A 23,310-nucleotide genomic window follows, 5' to 3' on the forward strand; every position below is an offset into this window, starting at 1 on the left:
TTCACCGTCGAAAGAGCGATGGAAACTGCGGCCCAAGTTAGGATTAGGACAGCGGTTTTTCAGTCCGGAAATTCCGGCCGCAACTATTTTTGTCTGTTTTTATCGCAAGCCAGAGTCTGGGTGCAGCTCTGGGACATCTAAAGGGCCTGGAGAAATTCAGGCTGGGCCAGTGCTGTGGGGGTAGATGTTAGACGTGGAAGGGACCCTAGAGAGCCTTGACTGAGGACTGAGGTAAAGTGACTTGCTCAAGGTCACATAGTAAGTCAGTGGCAGAACTGAGACTAACAGCCTCTTACCTCGAGTCATGTGCGTTTTCCCACTACACTTAGCGTTTTAAATGTCATTTTTCAAGTTTCATTTTGAATCAATCTCCAGCTTACAAAAACGTTGCAAGTATAGTACAAAGAACTTTTTTTCCCTGAATTGAGATTTAAATTGCTGACACCATGCCACATTGTCCCTAAGCACCTTCTACATAATCACAATATAACCATCAAAATCAAAACATTTACGTAACTCAGCGTTTTACCAGTTGTCCCAATAATATTGTTTATGGTAAAAGATTCCGTTCAGAATCAAGTATTGTATTTACTTATCATGTATCTTTCCTATTCTTCAAACTGGAACTCTCAGTCTTGCCTTGCCTTTCATATTCTTGATGCTGTTAAAGATTCCTGGCCAGTTATTTTTGTAGAATGGACTTCATTTGGGGTCTGTCTGATATTTACTCATGATTACATTCAGCTAGGTATGACAGGACTCCAGAAGTGTTGCTGCTTTCTTCTCATGGCACCCTATCAGGTGGCACGATTTTAACTTCTCTCATTACAGATGTTTACTTTAATAAGGTGATGTCTGTTAGGCTTCTCCAGTGTGTTTACTTTTTTTCCCCCCCTTTGTAAATCAATAAGTATTTTGTGATGGAGACTCTGAAACTCTCCTTTCAAGATATTTGTAAATATCTTGTTTCTCATCAAATCTTCAATTAATGTATTTATATTAATTAATATGGATCCAGAGGTTTCTATTTTGTTAAACGACTTATAGTCTGTTTCTTTCTCTCTTTCTTCTCTCTTTTTTTTTTTTTTTTTTTCCTTGAGACAGGGCCTCCTTTGTTGCCCAGGCTGGAGTGCAGTGGCCATTCACAGGTCGATAATGCAATCATGGTGCACACTGCAGCCTTGAACTTCTGGGCTCATGTGATCCTTCTGCCTCAGCCTCCCAAGTAAGTAGCTGAGACTACAGGCATGCACACCACCACACCAGCCAATATTCTGTCTCTATCATTATTTATTTTGATGCTCAATTATCCCAAGTTTGGTGGGTAGGGGCCCCATTCATTCTATCTTCTGTGATGTGTGTGTGTGTGTGTGTGTGCAATTTTTTTTTAAGACGAGAAGACAAGGTCTCATATTCATTCTAGCTTCTGTGTTGTGTGTGTGTGTGTGTGTGTGTAATTTTTTTTTGAGACAAGAGGACAAGGTCTCACTCTGTCACCCAGGCTGGAGTGCAGTAGTCTGATCACAGCTCACTGCGGGCTCAACCTCCTAGGCTCAGGTGATTCTCCCACCTCAGCCACTCAAGTAGCAGGGACAATGGGTGTGCCACTGTGCCTGGCTAATTTTGTTTGTTTTTGTTTTTGTAGAGACAGGGTTTCACCATTTTGCCCAGGCTGGTCTTGAACTCCTGGGCCCAAGCGATCCACCCGCCTCTGCCTCCCAAAGTGCTGGGATTACAGGTGTGACCCACTGTACCCAGCCTTAAATTCTCTCTTTTTTTTTTTTTTTTTTTTTTTGAGATGGAGTCTTGCTCTGTCACCCAGGCTGGAGTGCAATGGCGTGATCTCGGCTCACTGCAACCTCCGCCTCCCGGGTTCAAGCAATTCACTAGCCTCAGCTCCTGAGTAGCTGGAATTACAGGCGTGTGCCACCATGCCTGGCAAATTTTTGTATTTTTAGTACAGACGGGGTTTCACCATGTTGGTCAGGCTGGTCTCAAACTCCTGACCTCATTATCAGCCCGCCTCGGCCTCCCAAAATGCTGAGATTACAGGCGTGAGCCACTGCGCCTGGCCCCGGCCTTAGATTCTGTAAACATTTTATTGTAAAATATTTTTTAAATACAGAATAATTAAAAGAGCTTTACATACCGTATACACATAATCCAGATTCAACATTAACAGGTTACCATTCTGTGGCCTTTTGACACATCCCCATCATTCTTTCAGCACTCCCCTATTTACTAGGGCAATTAGATGTTTCATACTCATCCTGCTCCAGCCTTGGATGTAATCATTTATTCAGGAGCCCTGATTCCTTACAGTGGAGAATGGTATTTAGCACTAGGTATGCTCACTGCTATTGAGATATCCATAGCCCAGCCTGTCTCAGTGGATGCAGTTAGGGAATATTTATACATTCATACACATATACAGCACATCTTTATATGTATCCTTACACACACATTTACAGCTATATTTCTTTGTCTAACAATATATATTAAAATCATGTGTTCACAGTAAAACCTCCAATCCAGCATCATACAGTTCATTCTAGTTTTTGCCCTTCCACATTTATAACTACTTTCTCCTACAGAGAGAAGCCTGGCTCCCATTATCCTTGAGATATTTACTTATTTGAACAACCCTGCTATGTGTGAGCAATCATCCACAGCTGCCATCTATTCCTTTGGAGGATACTGCCCTTACCCCACTGAGGTTCTGAAAGCCCCAAATTAGCCATCTCAAGCCCCCCTCTCATCTTTCTTTCCTTACCATCACTCCCACACCCTGTGATCATGCCTAGCCCATAAACCCTGCCGACAATGCTCAACGACAGACCCAAACATCCCTTGCCAAGCATCCCCCTTATCTCACTTTATATAGATTAGACACACACTATATATAATCATATATATAACTAATAATTATATAACTTTATATAGATTAGACACACACTATATATAATCATATATATAAAACTAATAGTTATATATTCTTTACAGCACCCTATATACACATACATTCATACAATATATGGATTAGTTATATATCTCATATATTCATTATATATTAATTTTTATAAAACCCTATATATATACACACTATATGTTATATACCATATATATTTGTTATATATATTACTTATAGTACCTAAAACATGTATCATATATATAGTGTGTATATCATGTATATATATAGTGTGTATATATACAGTGTGTATATGTATATGTAAAGAATAATATGCGAGATATATATTGTGTACATGTATACAGGGTATTGTAAAGTACCCTAAAAAAGGAGCAAAACTATTATAGGATCCTGAAGGAGAGAGCAATTACTATGAAGTACAGCTGGGAGGCTCATGAAGGGTTTAAAGAGATGACATTTAAAATGGGCTTTGGAGGACACGTAAGGATGGATGAGTAGAATATACGCTATTAGATATTGAAAAAACTCTGGACCTTTTAGCAGGCTCAAAGCAGAGAAAGAAATTCATTTTGCCTGAGTACGCAGTATGAGAATAACAACATTAGAATTTCAGAATTGGAAGGGATATTATGTATCATTGAGTCCAACTAATAGTTTTACAAAAGATTCAAAGATGGCTCCAGACTTTAAGCTAAGTGACTAAGAGAATGAAATTAGAAGGTGGAATTTGGAGGGGAAAATAATGAGTTTAATTTTAAACATTTCACATTTGAGGTGACAGTAAGACATCCAAGGGGAAATGAGGGACTACAGCTTAGACAAGGGGTCAGAGCTAGAGAAGAGGGGTCAGAGCTAGAGACGAGGAGTCAGAGCTAGAGATGTAGAATCCGAATTTTTCCACCTGGTGCTAACAACTGACAGCGCTCTGAAACAAACACCAGTGTTATCATCTTAACCAAATAGAAATGTGTCCCACTGTTCAACTACCATTATACTTTGATTATACTTTGTTTAATTTTAAATGGAAATTTTGAGTCACAATAAAGAAGCTGTATTATAGGTAGCAGAAAGAACATCGCTTTGGAATTGGTGACTTGTGTTCAAATTCTAATTACACAACTTAGTAGGCACGACCTAGGGAAAATCACTTTATATCTCAGAAGCTCAATTTCCTCACTTGTAAAATGAGAATACTATCTCCTTCCCTGAGGTGTTCTAAGGATTTGAGATATAATATATAACTAGCATGTTATATATTACATACAGAAGGTGCTCTTCAGATATTTGATGAAAGAATGGAGAATTTGATATACTGCCTACTTATTTTATACTCACCACTATAAAGCATTATACTGCATTTTCTAGGCTTTGTATAACAGAAAAATTTTCCCACCAATAAATGAAACATTTTTAGAAGTATGACAGTTGGTATTTAATGGTATATGTAAAAATAATGAAGTAAGCCAGTGGTTAGCTATTTAACTTGATATGTGATATCCTGCTATAATTTATTGTTCAAATATAACCAATTCAATGATTTTTGGTTCCAACTAGCATACATTTGGGAAACTGAAAATGATAGATTACCTTTAAGATTACTTCTATTTCTGAAATTGTAAAATTCAATGATATTAGAACAGTATTACTCCAACAATGCAATTCTAGTGTACCCATGGAACTCTAGGGTCCTCCTCTTGATTGTACACCTCAAGAGGTTAATAGGAGTTCCTTTAAAAAGGCATTCTTGGCCGGGCACAGTGGCTCACGCCTGTAATCCCAGCACTTTGGGAGGCTGAGGCGGGCGGATCACGAGGTCAGGAGATCGAGATCATCCTGGCTAACATGGTGAAACCCCGTCTGTACTAAAAATACAAAAAAATTAGCTGGGTGTGGTGGCGGGAGGCTGAGGCAGGAGAATGGTGTGAACCTAGGAGGCAGAGCTTGCAGTGAGCAGAGATCACGCCACTGCACTCCAGCCTGGGCGACAGAGCGAGATTCCATCTCAAAAAAAAAAAAAGCATTCTTAAATAAGTCTGAGAAGCACTACATATTAATATATTATAGCCATTTCTTAGAGAGTTGTTATGTATATTAGTGGGCTGCATTTGATGCAATGTTTCACAGACTTATTTGGAATATAATATCTTTTTTTTTAAAAAAGGAATGCATATCAATAACTTTTAGAACGAATGTTCCTGGGATCAGACTTTGGAAAATGCAGCTTTGGAAGTTTGTTATTAGTGATCTACTCCAGTCATGCCAGGTTGCTCAATTTTGATGGAACCACTGAGGAGACTAGGCTTCACATGTGGCAAGCTCATGTCACAAAATTCATGGGTAGGCACAGCTTCCACTCTGTTGATTTCAATGTGATCTGAAGCCTGAGATGACACCGATACCCTACTCTAACAAAAGATCTGCTAGCCCTTTGTGATACAGCTTTCCACTTTGTAGTCTATCAAGCATTATTTGTCAATATACTGCTGAGCTTGCTGTAATCTGTGACAGCTTTTAGCACTAAATTTCTAATGAGAACTTTTGGCAATGGATAGGATTTCCCCCAGTAGCAAACTACCACTATAAATATTCAGTTCAAGAAGTGCTTAAAAACAGAGTAGCAGATCTTGACCTATGATGGCAAGTAAGAGCAAGGCATTTAACCTAGAAAGAAGCTGTTAAACTCAGGGCTGGTGCTTCTAAGCAGGAATACTGAACAAAGGTAGATCTGAAACTATGTGTTTGGTAATGCTTGACACTAGAAATGACTGCAGTTGTGTTCATACCTAACAAGGACTCCTAAGGCCCCTCCCAAATCCTCATTCTCTGATCAGATGAAGAAATACAGTGCTTTATATGTGTGCATAAGCTTTATGGTTTTGTTCCAAACTTGCTGTAATATTTTATAAGAAAGCCACTTAACCTCTTTGGACTGTGCTTTTCTCCTATGGAAAATGAACATGTTATATTAGGGGGTCTCTTAGGGGTTATCCTCTGATTTTATCTTTTTGTTGTTGTTGTTTGTCTTATTTATCCTCTGATTTTATGAAAATCATTCTTCTGGTTTTCATAAAAAAGGGAAAGAGACTTCAGGAAGTCAGTGTTAAGATGCTGTAACCTGGGGTGGGAGAGAAGACCCTGGAGATCGCCTCTGGCTATTGCTTTAATATAGTTTTCACCTTGAAAGGCAGGAAGGATGTGACCCTGAAGGGGTGAGCACCAGGACAGGAAGGTTCCAGTGGAGAGGGGGAGGATCAGGCAGCAACACACCTGCAGTGGCCAGGGACAGCAGGTTCTGGATAATGGAATCCGTAGCAGACTTTAAGAAGTGGGAAGGTGGTGTTTGTGGGGAATCAATAAAAGTCGGGCTAAAAGGAATTAAAAGAAAGTCCTTGGTCTGCTCATCTATGTTTGCCTGCCAGAAAGTCCCTGATGGGAACCACAGGAAACACTATCATAAGCCAAATTAATCACAAAGTTAATCTATCAAGGTGAAGAAGCAAAAGTTAATGACCTTCCAGCTGAGTTCTAAAAATGAGCCAAAACTTGGAGAATGGGATAGGTCAAGCCAGAGCTAGGACTGAGGAGGAGGGCCATGTTAATTAACTATTATACAAACCCTCAACTTCTGCCACAAGGTCTTTAGGAAAGTCAACTGTTTTACATGCTGACAGGTAACTGAAGAAAGTAAGTTAGTGCTTTTATTCAGGGATGCTTCATTCTTTAGGAGTAGCATATAAGGCCCCCCACAGAAATCCTATTCACCAGTTGGATATATATTTGATATGAAAACTAATGAAGGATGATCATCTTCTTCAAAGTTAAATGTTGGAATAGTAATCACACAAGACAACATTAAGACCCAAATAATTTGTAATAAGATTCATAATTTAAGATTATTTGTCGGCCGGGCGTGGTGGCTCACGCCTGTAATCCCAACACTTTGGGAGGCCGAGGTGGGTGGATCACGAGCTCAGGAGTTCAAGACCAGCCTGGCCAACATGGTGAAACCCCGTCTCTACTAAAAATACAAAAATTAGCCGGGCGTGGTGGTGTGCACCTATAGTCCCAGCTACTCGGGAGTCTGAGGCAGGAGAACTGCTTGAACCTGGGAGGCAGAGGTTGCAGTGAGCCGAGATCACACCACTGCACTCCAGCCTGGGTGACAGAACGAGAGTCTGTCTCAAGAAAAAAAAAAAAGATTATTTGTCTAATTCAAGAAATTGAATTTACCCAGCAAGCTGGCTCTACATAGTTGATAAATAGTATTCTTGTGGAATTATTTTATATATAAGGAAAAACTATATACATATTATAAAAATACCTATAGAAATTATCATCAGTTACTATGTTTATGTATATAGATCTATTATTATCTTCTTTGGGACATATGATTCTCGAAGCAAATTCTAATAAAAATTAGTCATATATCAAACTTCTTGTTTAGCTACAAACTTAAAGGGAAAAACCTTATCTAGATGCAAACATTTAACTGACCAGTATGAACAATAGCTAGAAATTAAATTACCCATGTAATATGGTTAAGGTAATCAGTGGAGCCAGAGTCATAGATCAGGAAGAAAAAGAAAAATGTTAATAATATGGAATGGAATTATATACTCTTGAATTCAATTTGCCAGCCTACAAGCATTCACAGACCAGAGCACAAATCCACTTATAAACCATACTTGCTTATCTTAATAATATTTTATTGACTTACACATTTTCTCCTGTTGTTTGCTCTCTTTCCCTTATATTGTCTGAGGCCAAAATCAAGAAAGACATTTTCTTAAATATATGATAAAATATTAAGTTTTTGAAAAGCAAAATATTAAATTCCTTTATGCTAATTGAACTATATTAAAATATGTGTATGGTTATGAACAACAATTATAAGAGAATAAATAAAAATGAAATAATTGTATTTGAATCATGAGATTAGGAGCTCTTTTTTCTTTTCAATATTTGTAGTTGTTATACTGCCTTTTTTACAAAAAGAAAAAGGGCAAAGCATTTTTTAAAGTTTTCTCTTTGTAATTTGCTGATGCAATTTTTCCTCCTTTAGAAAGGTACTTGACACAGAGTAAGTGCTCAACGTAAACTTGTTGAGTAAGTATACAAAATGGCAACTAAAATTGCTGGCAGATTTCCTTTAGGGAGAAGCTAAATGATGGCACTCGCCATGCTGAGGTAAGGATAAAATAAGTCAGGATTTACTCATCCACCTAGCCAGGGGCCTCCAATTGCCTATCCTTGCTTCCTTGAGCTGGAATTAGAGATTTATTAGGAGGGTATCCATATAATTTAGTGTCCGTGGGGACAGTTCTTAGAGCAAGAAGACAGCTATTAAACACGCTGCTGGGTTCTTAGATATAACACCTAAAACACAAGCAACTAAAGAAAAAAGTTGATAAATCAAGACTTCATCAAAATTCAAAACCTTTGTAATTCAAAGGACATTATCAAAAAAATTAAAAGATAACTCATAAAACAACAAAATATTTTCAAATCATTTATTAGATGAGTCTAGTACCTAGACTATAGAGCAGAACTCTTTTTTTTTTTTGAGACAGTGTTGCTCTGTCACCCAGGCTGGAGTGCAGTGGCAGGATGTTGGCCCACTACAGCCTCTGCCTCTTGGGTTCAAACCATTCTCCTGCCTCAGCCTCCCGAGTAGCTGGGATTTCAGGCGCCCACCACCACACCCGGCTAATTTTTGTATTTTTAGTAGAGACGGGGTTTCACCATGTTGGCCGGGCTGGTCTAAAACTCCTGACCTCAAGTGATCCACCCTCCTCGGCCTCCCAAAGTGCTGGGATTACAGGCATGAGCCACCACACCCAGCCTGAAAAAACTCTATTTATTTATTTACTTTTTAAGAGATAGGGTCTCATTCTGTCACCCAGACTATAGTGTAGTGGTACAATCATAACTCACTACAGCTTCAAAATCCTAGGCTCAAAGGATTCTCCCACTTGAGCCTTCTGAATAGCTAGGACTACAGGTACATGCCACTACACCTGGCTAAGTTTTTTTATTTTTATTTTTGTAGAAATGGGGTCTATGTTGCTCAGGCTGGTCTCGAACTCCTCGCCTCAAGTGATCCTTCTGCCTTGGCCACCCAAAGTGTTGGGACTATAGGCGTGAGCCACCACGTCCAGCCCCAAAGAACTCTTATAATCAACAATAAACCCAATTTAAAAATGGGCAGAAGATATGAATGAACATCTCTCCAAAGAATATATACCAAATGGCCAATAAGCACATGAAAATATGTTCAACTTTGTTAGTCATTAAGGAAACAAATGCATAGCAAAACCACTGTGAGGTACCACTTCACACCCACTATGATGACTATAATTTTTTAAAACTGGAAAATAAATAGGTGTTGGTGAGGAAGTACAGAAACTGGAACTCTCATATACTACTAGCAAAAGTGTAAAATGATGCAGCTGTTTTGGAAAACATTTTGGCAGTTTCCCAAAGAGTTAAACATAGAGTTACTATATGACCTACCAATTCTATGTCTAGGTATATACCCAAGAGAATTAAAAACATATATCCACACAAAAACTTGACCTTGAATGTTCATAGCAGAATTACTCCAAAAAGTGGAAACGATGCAAATGTCTGCAGGCACACCTTGTTTTATTGCATTTCACCTTATTGTGCTTCACTTTTTTTTTTTTTTTTTTTTTTTACAAATTGAAGGTTGTGGCAACTCTGTGTGTCAAGCAAGTCTAGTGGCACCACTTTCCCAACAGCATATGCTCACTTTGTGTCTCTGTGTCACATTTTGGTCATTCTTACAATATTTCAGACATTTCCATTATTATCAGTTATGGTGATCTGTTATCACTAATCTTTGATGTTACTATCATAATTGTTTTGGAGCATCACAAACTGTGCCCACAGAAGATGGCAAACTCAATAAATGTTGTGTGTGTTCTGACTGCTCCACCAACCAGCCATTCCCACATCTCTCTCCCTCTCCTTGTGCTTCACTGTTCCCTGAGACACACAATATTGAAATGAGGCCAATTAATAACCTTGCAATGGACTGTAAGTGTTCAAGTAAAAGGATGAGTCACATATCTCTCACTTTAAACCAAAAACTAGAAATAAATTTAGTGAGGAAGACATATCAAAAGCCAACACAGGCTGAAAGCTAGGCCTCCTGGGCCAAACAGCCAAGCTATGAAATGTAAAGGAAAAGTTATTGAAGGAAAATAAAAGTGCTATTCCAGTGAACACACAAACTATAAGAAATCCCAGCACTTTGGGAGGCCAAGGTGGGCAGATACTGAGGTCAAGAGATTGAGACCATCCTGGCCAACATGGTGAAACCCCATCTCTACTAAAAATACAGAAATTAGCTGAGTGTGGTGGCATGTGCCTGTAGTCCCAGCTACTCGGAAGGCTGAGGCAGGAGAATCACCCGAAATCAGGAGGCGGAGGTTGCAGTGAGCTGAGATCGCGCCACTGCACTCCAGCCTGGTGACAGAGTGAGACGCCGTCTAAAAAAAAAAAAAAGCAAAAGAGGCCGGGTGCAGTGGCTCATGCCTATAATCCTAACACTTTGGGATACGGTAGTAGGCAGATTGCTTGAGCCTAGGCGTTTGAGACCAGCCTGGTTAACATGACAAGACCCTGTCTCTACAAAAAATACAAAAAAAAAAAAAAAAAAAAAATTAGGTGTAGTGTTTCATGCCTGCAGTCCCAGCTATTCAGGAGGCTGAGGTGGGAGCATCACCACTTCAGCCTGGGAAATCGAGGATACAGTGAGCTGTGATCATACCACTGTACTCCTGCCTGGGTGACAAAGTGAGACCCTGTCTCAAAGGAAAAAAAAGAAAAGAAAAGAAAGCAAAACAATGTTATTGCTGATATGGAGAAAGTTTTAGTGGTCTGGATAAAAGAGCAAACCAGCCACAACATTCCCTTAATCCAAAACAAGGCCCTAATTCTCTCCAATTCCATGAAGTTTGAGACAGATAAGAAGCTGCAGAAGAAAAGTAGGAAGATAGCAGAGGTTTGCTTTTGAAGTTTAAGGAAAGAAACCATCACCAAAACACAAAAGTGCAAGGTGAAGCAGCAAGCGCTGATGGAAGCTGCAGCAAGTTATCCAGAAGACCTAGCTAAGATTATTGATGAAGGTGGCTACACGAAACAACAGACTTTCAATGTGGACACAACAGCCTTCTACTGGAAGAAGATGCCATCTAGGCTATTCATAGATAGAGAGGAGAACTCAATGCCTCACTTTAAAACTTCAGAGGACAAGCTGACTCTCTTGTTAATGGCTAATGTGGCCAGTGACTTTAAGTTAAAGCCAATGCTCATTGACCATTCCAAAAATTCTAGGGCCCTTAAGAATTATGCTCAATCTACTCTGCCTGTGCTTTATAAATGGAACAAAACAAAACCTACAAGACAGCATGTCTGTTTATAGCATGGTTTACTGAATATTTTAAGCCCACTGTTGAGATCTACTGCTCAAAGTGAAAGATTCCTTTCAAAGTATTACTGCTCATTGACAATGCACCTCATCACCCAACAGCTCTGATGGAGATGTTTGGAAGAGATTGATTCCAGCTCTCATGGATGACGTGGAGGGATTCAAGACTTCAGTGGAGGAAGTAACTGCACATGTGGTGAAAATAGCAAAAGAAGGAGAATTAGAGGTGGAACCTAAAGATGGAACTGAGTTGCTGCAATATCATGATAAACTTGAACAAATACAAATAAGGAGTTGCTTCTTTTTTTTTTTTTTTTTTTAACAGAGTTTCCCTCTGTTGCCCAGGCTGGAGTGCAGTGGCACAATCTCGGCTCACTGCAACCTCTGCCTCCTGGGTTCAAGCGATTCTCCTGCCTCAGCCTTCAGAGTAGCTGGGACTACAGGCACGCGCCACCACGCCTGGCTAATTTTTGTATTTTTAGTAGAGATGGGGTTTCACCATATTGGCCAGGCTGGTCTCGAACTCCTGACCTCATCATCCACCTGCCTTGGCCTCCCAAAATGCTGGGATTACAGGCGTGAGCCACCGCACCTGGCCAGGAGTTGCTTCTTATGGATGAGCAAAGAAAGTAGTTTCCTGAGATGGTATCTACTTCTCTGAAGATGCTGAAAACATTGTTGAAATGACAACAAAGGATGTGGAATATTACATAAACTGGTTGATAAAGCAGTGGCAGGGTTTGAGATCATTGATTCCAGTTTTGAAAGAAGTTCTACTGTGGGTAAAATGCCATCAAACAGCATCACATGCTGCAGAGAAATCTTTCATGAAAGGAAGAATCAATTGATATGGCATACTCCATTTTTGTCTTATTTTAAGAAATTGCCACAGCCACCCCAACTTTCATCAACTATTACCTTGATCCGTCAGCAGCCATCAACATCAAGGCAACAAGACCCTCCACCAGCAAAAGAATTACAACTTGCTGAAGGCTCAGATGATCATTAGCATTTTTTAGCGATATTTTAAAATTTAGGTATGTACATTGTTTTTTAGACATAATCTATTGCACACTTAATAGACTACAGTATAGTATAAACATAACCTTTATATACACTAGGGAACCAAAAATTTATGTGACTCCTTTTATTTTGATGGCCCGGAACTGAGTCCACAGTATCTCCAAGGTATGCCTATATTGACTGATGAATAAACAAAATGTGGTATAGCCATACAATGGAATATTGTTCAGTTACAAAAAAGAATAACATTCTGATACATGCTACAACATAGATGAACCTTGAAAATATGCTAAGTGAAAGAAGTCAGACACAAAAAGACAAGTATTATATGATTCCATTTATATAAAATGTCCAGGATAGTCAAATCAATAGAGACCAAAAGTAGATTAATGGTTGACAGAGGCTGAAGGTAGGGAGGAAATGAGGAGTGACTTTAATGGGTACAGGGTTTTTTTTTAGATAATGAAAATGTTCTGGAATTAGTGGTATGCACAACCTTGTACAACCTTTTTGCAATATAGTGCAATAAGACAATATTGTACAATCTTGTTTATATACTAAAAGCCATTAAATTACACACTTTAAAGGGGGTGCATTTTATGACATGGGAAGTGTACATTAAAAATAAATAAATATTCCCTAGCAAGCTGACTAAAAAATAATAAAAATAAAAAATATATTAATACATAAATAAGCAAGCTAGGACAATGGGATGAACTAAAACTGAATGTATGAATATCCAAGATCTGGCACTTAATGTACTTCCAGTTCCTAAAGATAAATAACTGGAGAATGCTGGGGTTGAAGAAGATGCCCAAATGTTTTCCCCACAACAAAATGTTTAAACCTGAAATCACAAACTTTAAAGGAGAGGCTATACTAATGTTACATATAGCTTCCAGATCATCTCAATTTTGCTTCATCTCCCTAAACAATATGAAGACAAAATTTAGTGGTTTCATTTATCTTTATCTTTCTTAAACAACATTTCAGCTGTAATTAGTGTTTTGGTTGTATTAACATCCCTTCTATCTCTCAATTTCTGTGCTTTGTCTCTCCCAAACAATATTTAGCTGAAAATTAGCATTATCATTCCATTCATATTCCTTCTATTTCTCATCTCCCTGAAAATTTTGGTTACTTCTCAATGCCCTGTCTCCTTCATAAGTTCCTCTAGTCACTTTTTTCTTTTCTTTTTCCCGTAATCAGCTTGTTCTTGCTCCTAGTAATTCCAAGTTATTTTCTAAAATACCATTCTGTTGCTAATAAACTTTCCTATACTCCTAGCCTTTCCTTAAGAATCCTTTGATTGTTAAGGAAATCATAATATGATGTTCTGCTGGTTCTATACTAGGGTTTTCAGGCCCTTACTCTCGTCTACTCCCCCACTGAAGTTCACATCCTCTTGAAACATCACTTTCTTCCCATCCTCAGCTCTACCATTTGCTGACCTTCATACCACACTCTCACAGTGATTAAAGATTTGGGCACAGAATTATGGGTATTTCAGTCTGTTCTGAGTCTTACCATCCCAGGTTACCTTTACTGTAAGGTAACCAGTATTTATATTTCTACTATCCAATGACATAGTCATACAACATATTAGCTTTAATTTATTTATTTGAGAAAGAGTCTCACTCTGTTGCCCAGGCTGGAGTGCAGTGGCGTGATCATGGTTTACTGCTGCCTTGATCTCCCGAGCCCAAGTGATCCTCCTGCCTCAGCTTCCCAAGTACCTGGGACCACAGGCACATGCCACCACACCCAGTTAATTTATTTTCATTTTTTTGTAAAGATGGGGTCTTCCTGTGTTGCCCAGGCTGGTCTTGAACTCCTGGGTTCAAGTGACCCTCCCTCCTTGGCCTCCCAAAGTGCTGAAATTACAGGCATGAGCCACCATGCCCGGCCCAACTTCTTAAAAGCACAAGTCTTCTTGAATTCTCTTCATCTAGTCTGTTAGCTCCTTGCTGATTTTATCCTTCCTTGCCAGTTTGGATTTATGAGATCAGTTGTTTCAGCTACATTCTTACTAGCACTTACAATTCCTTCTACTCCATGACCTTAATACATTGCATCTCTTCTGCCAATCTCTGAATGTGGATCAACTCAACCATCTGCTTTTTCCAATCTGCTCTTGGACTGCCAAGAAAATTGCATAACTGTGCTTTCTACTTTATAGCATTAATTATGATTTAACCACAGCTAGTTGGTTTGGTTACCCATTTCCTATAGTAGCTATGTCAAATATTCACTACTGTCCTCAAGCCAGTACTTCATGCCATCATCCTCTCTCCAAGATAATCAAGTCCTATGTTTTACAGCAAAAGTAGATGGCACAATGTCTGAACTCCATCAGAGCTCTCACCGTAAACTCAGCCATCTTTCCTCCTACCTGAGAGGATACTCGAAGTTTTCCAATAACATCCCTCTATTTTTCCTTTTGATATGAGATTTTGCTCCATAAGTTATTGTGTCTCTTCTTTCTTCAATTTCACTATGTACTTCCTCTTGCTCTAAAAATATGCTAAAATTTTTTGTGACTTAAAAAAAATCCCCTTAATACTGCTGTCCTACAAAACTACTGTCTTCCATTTCCTTCCCTTCATCTCTAACTTCCTGAAAGAATTTTCTACACTTTTCTATTTTTATATAAAAGTCCCATTCATTTCTCAAGATATTTGGCTTACATAATTCCAAGGGTCCTGCACTGACTAATGTCCATAGTGACCTCCTAATTGTAAATCCTATTTTTTTAAATAGTACTTTCTTACTCTAGTGGATTGTTCTAGGATTGGACATTGTTCACCACAAACCACTTGGATACAAATTCTCCCTTCTCTTGGATTCTCTTCTAGTTTTGTTTTGTTTTGTTTTGTTTTGTTTACATCATTCTAGGTTTTTCTTTACATCATTCTCTTCTAGTTTTTCTCCTACCTCTTTTTCCACCCCTCTTCAGCCTCTCGATATTATCTTTCTTTTGTTGTTTGTTTTTATGTTTAAAATTTTTTTGTAGAGACAGGGTCTTGGTATGTTGTCCAGGCTGGTCTCAAACTCCTGGCCTCAAGTGATCTTCCTGCCTCAGCCTCCCAAAGTGCTGGAATTACAGGCATGAACCACCATACCTGGCTGATGTTATCTCTTAATCTACCTCTTTGTTAAATATTTAGTTTCTTATTGTTTCTTAGTTGATATCTTTTCTACACACTCTTTCTGGGCAATGTCATCCATTTTGGTGACTTTTTTTTTTTTCTAAGGGTACAGTTCAGTAGTGGTAAGTATATTGACATTGTGAAACAGATCTCCAGAACTTTTCATCTTGCAAAACTGAAAACTCTATACCCCTTAAACAACAACAACAACAACAACCCGTTTTCCCCTCCCTCCAGGCCCTGGTAACCATCATTCTACTTTCTATTTCTATAAATTTGACTACTTTAGATATCTCCTATAAGTGAAATTATACAGTGTTTGTCTTTTTGTGACTGGCTTATTTCACTTAGCATAATGTCCTCAAGGCTCATCCATGTTGTAATATGCAACAGGGTTTCCTTTTCAAGTCTGAATAATATTCCATTGTATGTGTATACCACATTTTGTTTATCCATTCACCCTTTGATGGGCACTTGTATTGCTTCCATGTCTTAGCTATTGTGATTAGTGCTGCAATGAACATGGGTATGCAAATATCTGAGACCGTGCTTTCAATTCTTTTGTTTATATACCCAGAAGTGAAATTGCTGGATCATATAGTAGTTCTATTAGTATTTTGAGGAAGCACCATAGTTAACTTTGGTGACTTTAACTACCATATGTGCAGCTAACTCCCAAATCTATATCCCTTGCCTTAATCTCTGTCTCCTGAAATATACTGATATGAGGCCCAAAAGGAGGGAAATATGTTTTATCTTTGTATCTCTTGTTTTTATATCTACTTGTATACTTGGTATACAAGTAGACTCTAAATAAATTCTTGTTGAAGAAACTATGCCTTTTTAATTCTGAGTGTGAGGGAGCTAAAGTCCAAATTTTTTTCCATTGATTATTGTGTAAATCACTGTTGTAAGCTTCTTAATGATGGTCACTGCGCAATATACTTACCTGTTTGATTATAATGCCTACCAGTGCTTTACACATACAAGGTAGCAAGTAACTCACTCATTAAATCTGGTAATAATTGCAAATATTTATCAAACTGAGTAGCAGTGGTTCAGTATTGAAATGCTTGCAAAATTTCTCTTTCCTGTTTCTAAATTAAAATATAAGGGGAAAATATGGGAATTAATATGGTATCATGATAATCCCATACATATTTTAGGATAAACACAAATCTATGGGCCATATAGTGATAAACACTTTCTGGTCATAAGACCTCAGTAAAATAGAACATGCTGATAAAATTTTCAGAAAAGTCTAGGAAATAGCAAATTTATATCACCACTAGGGGGAAAGGGATTTTTTTTAAAAAACCTTGTTGAAGCATATGGGCACTCAATATTATTTATGAGATGATAGCAAGCATACTGAGTAACATTTTAAAGAATATTCTGAAAACATCTTGAAACAAAAATTCAGCCCAGATTTATAAAGGAAAAAAAAGCAATCTAACACCAACGTGATTGAAGACACAAAATTTAATCATTGCTTAAAGATTATCAGATATTTCTCTTTTACTATTGAACGGAGATTTAATACTTGCAGTAACTTCTGCCAACTCAGAACCCTGAGAAAATAAGTCACTTTCTTTACAGAAATAAGAAGGAAAAAAAGGATATTACCAACAATGGAAGAGGAATGCAGAGTGGAAACAGCTCCAAGTGGACCTGGCAGACTATGAACACTAGAATCACCAAGGAAACATGGAGCTATGAAATGGCAAAAGGCTGTGTGAAAACCCTGAAGCTTTTTGGTTCAGCCTTTAAAAACCAAATGAAAACTCAAGAGATACAAGAATGTGGTTATTTTGATGAACAACTCACAAACTAGTTGAATTAAAAGAAACTGGTTCAAATGAACACAAACCTAAACATTTTTTCAGTTCGTCTAATTAAAGTCTAACCAATTCCTTCTAATTTAAAAGATCCAGTTTTGGATATATCCAAGACTAAAACACAATCTCATCAAAGTCTATTTAATGTGGTGTAAATCTCACGGGAACTGTGACTATCTTCTCTCCCAGTCTAAACCTTGTGGCTTTTCTGATTGCTCTTTATAATGATTGATGTTAATATCTCTTGCTTATTTTATAAGAAATAAAGAAAACAAAGATCATAAACTCACACACAGAAAAATAAAAGATACAGTTTTTTGTTTGTTTTGTTGAGACAAGGTCTCACTGTATTGCCCAGGCTGGTCTTGAACTCCTGGGCTCAAGTGATCCTCCTGCCTCGGCCTCCCAAAGTGCTGGGATTACCACATCTGGCCAGCAATGCATTTTTTAATGAAGATTTACTACCCTAGCCAAAAGTGTCTTCTCTTTCTGCAGCTATTTTATTAATAAAATTCACTGATAGCATTGTCCAGACATCAGAGACCACATACTACCTAGTGCATTTTTGTGGCTAATGTGTCCCCTATTAGATGGTAAATTCCTTGGGGCTAGTGATCATATCTTAAACGTTTCACACAGCCCCTAGCTACACTGCTGACCCGCAGATTATAAAGACTACAACATTTAAGTGGAAAGCAAGTATCCATTATGCAGTATTAAGCAAATGTTAGATTTTCAACATCTGGGTTTTAAAAGGCAAATATGTATATAATGAAAAGAAGTAAAAGCCCTGTGGCTGGGTGGGGTGGCTCACGCGTGTAATCCCAACACTTTTGAGGCTGAGGTGGGTGGATCACTTGAGGTCCGGAGTTTGAGACCAGCCTGGTCAACATGGTGAAACCCCATGTCTCAGGATGGGGAACATCACATACCGGGGCCTGTCGTGGGGTGTGGGGAGGGGAAGGGATAGCATTAGGAGATATACCTAATGTAAATGACAAGTTAATGGGTGCAGCACACCAACATGGCACATGTATACATATGTAACAAACCTGCATGTTGTGCACATGTACCCTAGAACTTAAAGTATAGCAATAAAAAAAAAAAAAGAAACCCCGTGTCTACAAAAAAAATACAAAATTAGGCCAGGCGCAGTGGCACATACCTGTAATCCCAGCACTTTGGGAGGCCAAGGTGGGCAGATCACGAGGTCAGGAGTTTGAGACCAGCCTGTCCAAAATGGTGAAACCCCATCTCTACTAAAAAAATACAAAAATTAGCCAGGCATGGTGGCCCGTGCCTGCAATCCCAGCTACTCAGGAGGCTAAGGCAGGAGAATCACTTGAACGTGGGAGGCGGAGGTTGCAGTGAGCCGAGATCACACCATTGCACTCCAGCCTAGGCAACAGAGCGAGACTCTGTCTCAAAAAAACAAAAAGCAAAAAAACCCAAATTAGCCAGGCATGGTGGTAGTCACCTGTAATCCCAGCTACTTGGGAGGCTTAGGCAGGAGAATCGCTTGAACCCCAGAGGCAGAGGTTGCAGTAAGCCAAGATCGCACCAAGATCACTCCAGCCTGGGCGACAGTGAAACTGTGTCTCAAAAGAAAAAAAAAAAAAAGAAAGAAAAGCCCCAAGGACTTTCAGAATGTAATCAGAAGAAAAAATAATGCAGGCATTGAGCAAACTAAACTTAAAAGATGATCATGTTTGCTCATAGACATACCTTGGGGCTGCTAAGGAAATCAGAAGAATGCCAGGAATAGAAAGTGTGCCTTAGCCTATCTACCTTAGTACAAGGTTGAAGTAAACAGTCTCTCAAAGTTGGAGCCAAGGGTTACATTTTTGCTAGTATGATCAGCCATTTTCTAAAAACACTCCATACCGTCCCTTAAAAAAAAAAAAAGCCCACAATTACTTTCCCAACCTCAAATGTTTATGGCAATAATAGCTAATGGTTCTCAGATACTGTTATACAGGGTGTGGTGCATTCTCCACATAAATTCTTCTTTTCACATTCAGATAAAAGGCTGATGTAATAGGTCAAATTTTATTAAGCTTCTTAAGAGAAAAATGCTGACTAACCCAGTGTGAAGAATTCATTCACATGGAAAAGTCCAGTAAAAAGAAGTAGGGTCATATTTATCTTAAAGTTGGCTATTTGTGATGTATCCCACAGAACTGCTTTATTTTGTGATTAAATATAGAAGGGTTTTAATAAAGCTTGTTTCATCAAAATTCATATTTGTAAACAAAATAAAGATATTTTTGCATCATAAAAAGTTTGCTTTATGAAAAGACTCAAATATAGGTTTGTTTGGTTTTTTTCTTATTTTGAGACAGAGTATTGCTCTGTCGCCCAGGCTGGAGTGCAGTAGTGCCATCTCGGCTCACTGCAACCTCTGCCTCCCAGGTTCAAGTGATTGTCCTGCCTCAGCCTCCCGAGTAGCTGGGATTATAGACGTCTGCCACCAAGCCCGGCTAATTTTTGTATTTTTAGTAGAGACAGGGCTTAGACAGTATAATGGTAGGCAGATATAATACAGTGTAAACACACTGTACTATGTACACTAACACGCTATACTATGTCTGCCTACCATTATACTGTCTATGCCCAATATTACTTATTCTCTTGCAGTCGACATATTAATATAAAAAATTAAAGCCAAAGTACTTAATCTTATAAAATACATCACAAGTATCAAGAGTGGCACAATCATAATGCCAAAGGTGGTAGAGGCAGAAGAAATTACTATGGGGTCAGAAGAGACTGAGTAATGATGGATTTAGAGTACAGAAAAGGGCAAGTTAGGTCAGGGCATGATCTAAGAAAAATATAAATAGGGCTATACTGGGAGTAGTGGGAGAAAAGGTTAGAAAGTTGAGCTAGAGCCAGATTATAAACCATGATACCAGCCTTAGAAGCCTGGGCTTCATTCTGGGTAACAGTGGTTCTGGGATTCCAGTGTACATAAGAATCATCTTGGGGGGAGACTGGTGACTAGACAGATTTTAACTCCTGAGATTCTAATTTAGTATGTTTGGGATGGTCCCAGAAAACTGCATCTTAACAGGTGATTCCAGTACAAAGACACACTTTGAGACACTCCACCACAGGACAAATCATTAAGAAACTCTACTATTAACTATTGCAAATATGCCAATTCCCCGTATGCTGTGAAAACATTCAATTGCATCCAATTTTTCTTTGTTATTTGGCACTGACTTTGTCACTGTTTACATCTTTAGTGAATTTGTTTAACAATGTGCTTTTCAGACTAATATCCACAATCTACAAAGAACTTAAACAAATTTACAAGAAAAAATCAAACAACCCCATCAAAAAGTAGGTGAAAAAAGTAGGATATGAACAGACACTTCTCAAAACAAGACATTTATGCAGCCAACAGACACATGAAAAAATGCTCATCATCACTGGCCATCAGAGAAATGCAAATCAAAACCACAATGAGATACCATCTCACAGCAGTTAGAATGGCGATCATTAAAAAGTCAGGAAACAACAGGTGCTGGAGAAGATGTGGAGAAATAGGAACACTTTTACACTGTTGGTGGGACTGTAAACTAGTTCAACCATTGTGGAAGACAGTGTGGCGATTCCTCAAGGATCTAGAACTAGAAATACCATTTGACCCAGCCATCCCATTACTGGGTATATACCCAAAGGATTATAAATCATACTGCTATAAAGACGTATGCACACGTATATTTATTGCGGCACTATTCACAATAGCAAAGACTTGGAACCAACCCAAATGTCCATCAATGACAGACTGGATTAAGAAAATGTGGCACATATACACCATGGAATACTATGCAGCCATAAAAAAGGATGAGTTCGTGTCCTTTGTAGGGACATGGATGAAGCTGGAAACCATCATTCTGAGCAAACTATTGCAAGGACAGAAAACCAAACACCACATGTTCTCACTCATAGGTGGGAATTGAACAATGAGAACACATGGACACAGGGTGGGGAACATCACACACCGGGGCCTGTCATGGGGTGGGGGGAGGGGTGAGGGATAGCATTAGGAGATATACCTAATGTAAATGACGAGTTAATGGGTGCAGCACACCAATATGGCACATGTATACATATGTAACAAACCTGCACGTTGTGCACATGTACCCTAGAACTTAAAGTGTAATTTAAAAAATTAAAAACAAACAAAAAAAACAATGCGCTTTTCTGGTTCTCTGACTCTCTGAAATCTCTATCATCTCCTCTGGCCTCTCATACTTTGCCATTTCTTTACATGTTATTTCTTAAGATTGTGATTTTAGTCTTCTACAGATCTCCTTGAGTGATTTCATTCACTCTTAAGGCGTATAGAGAATGCTGATCCCAACCTCAGAAGATTAGACTTTGTCCAGTTGATAAAGAGGAGTTATAGAAGTTTCTAAGAAGTAGAATATCATAGAGAAAGACATGTTCTGGGAATATAACCTTGGAGATGGTCTGCAGAAAAGGAATAGGGATAGGAGAAACAGGAGGTAGGGAGAATAGTTATGAAACTATCAAAATAACTGTTTAAAGTCATCACCAAGGGATGGCTTCAAAACGAAAATGTTACTTTTCTAGTAGTTCTTCCCTTTAAGAAACTAGTCTTATTTCAATAAATTAATAGGCAAGACACTTCTAAGGACATTGGAATTTCATTATCTTTTTTTTTTGCTATATATTTAACTATAATATAACAAATTAGGTCCTCTGCAATGTTAATCACAGATAGTAAAAATCTGACATGACATTGTTCTATCATAACATCAATGTGAGTTCTTTTCTAAAACAAGTGGCATGAAGGATTTTATAGTATTGATATTGATATCTGATAAATTTAGTTCTTTCATTATGGAGTCAAGAAATCATCATTAGTACAGATACTATTCATAAATGGTGTACCTTCTTTTATGACTTGAACTCATGAAAGAATGGTAAAAGTATGTTTGATTTTGCTTTATATGAAGGTACTCAAGCTATTACAACCATATCCATTGTGTCTTATACACAATGGAAAATAATAGTATTTTCTACAATTGAATCCAGAGGTTTCTAAATTGGCAGATAAAATAGTACCTGTATTTAGATATTCTATTTGAAACATTCTTTAATCTTAGGAAAACAGAGGCAGAAAGCACCTAAATTAGGCGCAACCCTGCCTGCTCCTAATTTAGAAAATAAACCAATTTATTGGCTATTCTTTCTCAAGTGATGCACATTAAGAGATGCTAGGTCTTTATCAAGATCAATTTCAAATTTTTTTTTTTTTTTTTTTTTTTTTTTGAGACGGAGTCTTGCTCTCTCGCCCAGGCTGGAGTGCAGTGGCGCGATCTCGGCTCACTGCAACCTCCGCCTCCTGGGTTCAAGTGATTCTCCTGCCTCGGCCTCCCAGGTAGCTGGGACTACAGGCGCCTGCCACCAAACCTGGCTAATTTTTTGTATTTTTAGTAGAGACGGGGTTTCACCGTGTTAGCCAGGATGGTCTCGATCTCCAGGATGGTCTCGATCTCCTGACCTCGTGATCCGCCTGCCTCTGCCTCCCAAAGTGCTGGGATTGCAGGCGTGAGCCACCGCGCCCAGGCCAATTTCAATTTTTAACAACTGTCACTACAAGAAAGTCAAGAAAATAGAAATTAGTCCTCCCTCTTGTGTGACCTTGGGGAAATTCCTTAAGCATTGTCTTACTTTCCACAGTGCTATCCTTATCATACATATCCTGTGAAGATAAAATATCTATCGAAGATTCTTTGAGCACCTTGGGCCAGAAGAGCTACAGAAAGCTAAGGTATAGTTATTTTCATATCCACGACTTCATTTGCCTTTTCCCTTGTTGTAGCCTCTCTGGAAATTAAGCAAAGATGCCTATCACCTTCTGCTTAATAACCCTTCATG

The 23,310-nt window shown here is 38.5% G+C and overlaps 1 protein-coding gene and 1 long non-coding RNA gene across 3 annotated transcripts in view; one reads left to right on the forward strand and one right to left on the reverse strand.

Annotated features, from left to right (window-relative positions):
• HEATR5A (HEAT repeat containing 5A) overlaps window positions 1–23,310 on the reverse strand; it is a 170,739-nt gene that overhangs the window by 135,930 nt on the left and 11,499 nt on the right. For both annotated transcript variants that reach the window (XM_063651510.1, XM_063651511.1), the window contains one exon: window positions 22,884–23,025. The gene's annotated coding sequence lies outside the window, so the exon portion shown is untranslated. The remainder of the gene's footprint in view (window positions 1–22,883; window positions 23,026–23,310) is intronic.
• On the forward strand, window positions 174–23,302 carry LOC129012553 (uncharacterized). The gene is made up of 3 exons (XR_010123689.1): window positions 174–231; window positions 1,105–1,225; window positions 23,113–23,302. It is a non-coding gene; the product is annotated as an uncharacterized LOC129012553 (long non-coding RNA).

This window comes from Pongo pygmaeus, chromosome 15, assembly GCF_028885625.2.
Source record: "Pongo pygmaeus isolate AG05252 chromosome 15, NHGRI_mPonPyg2-v2.0_pri, whole genome shotgun sequence".
Taxonomy (NCBI): domain Eukaryota; kingdom Metazoa; phylum Chordata; class Mammalia; order Primates; family Hominidae; genus Pongo; species Pongo pygmaeus.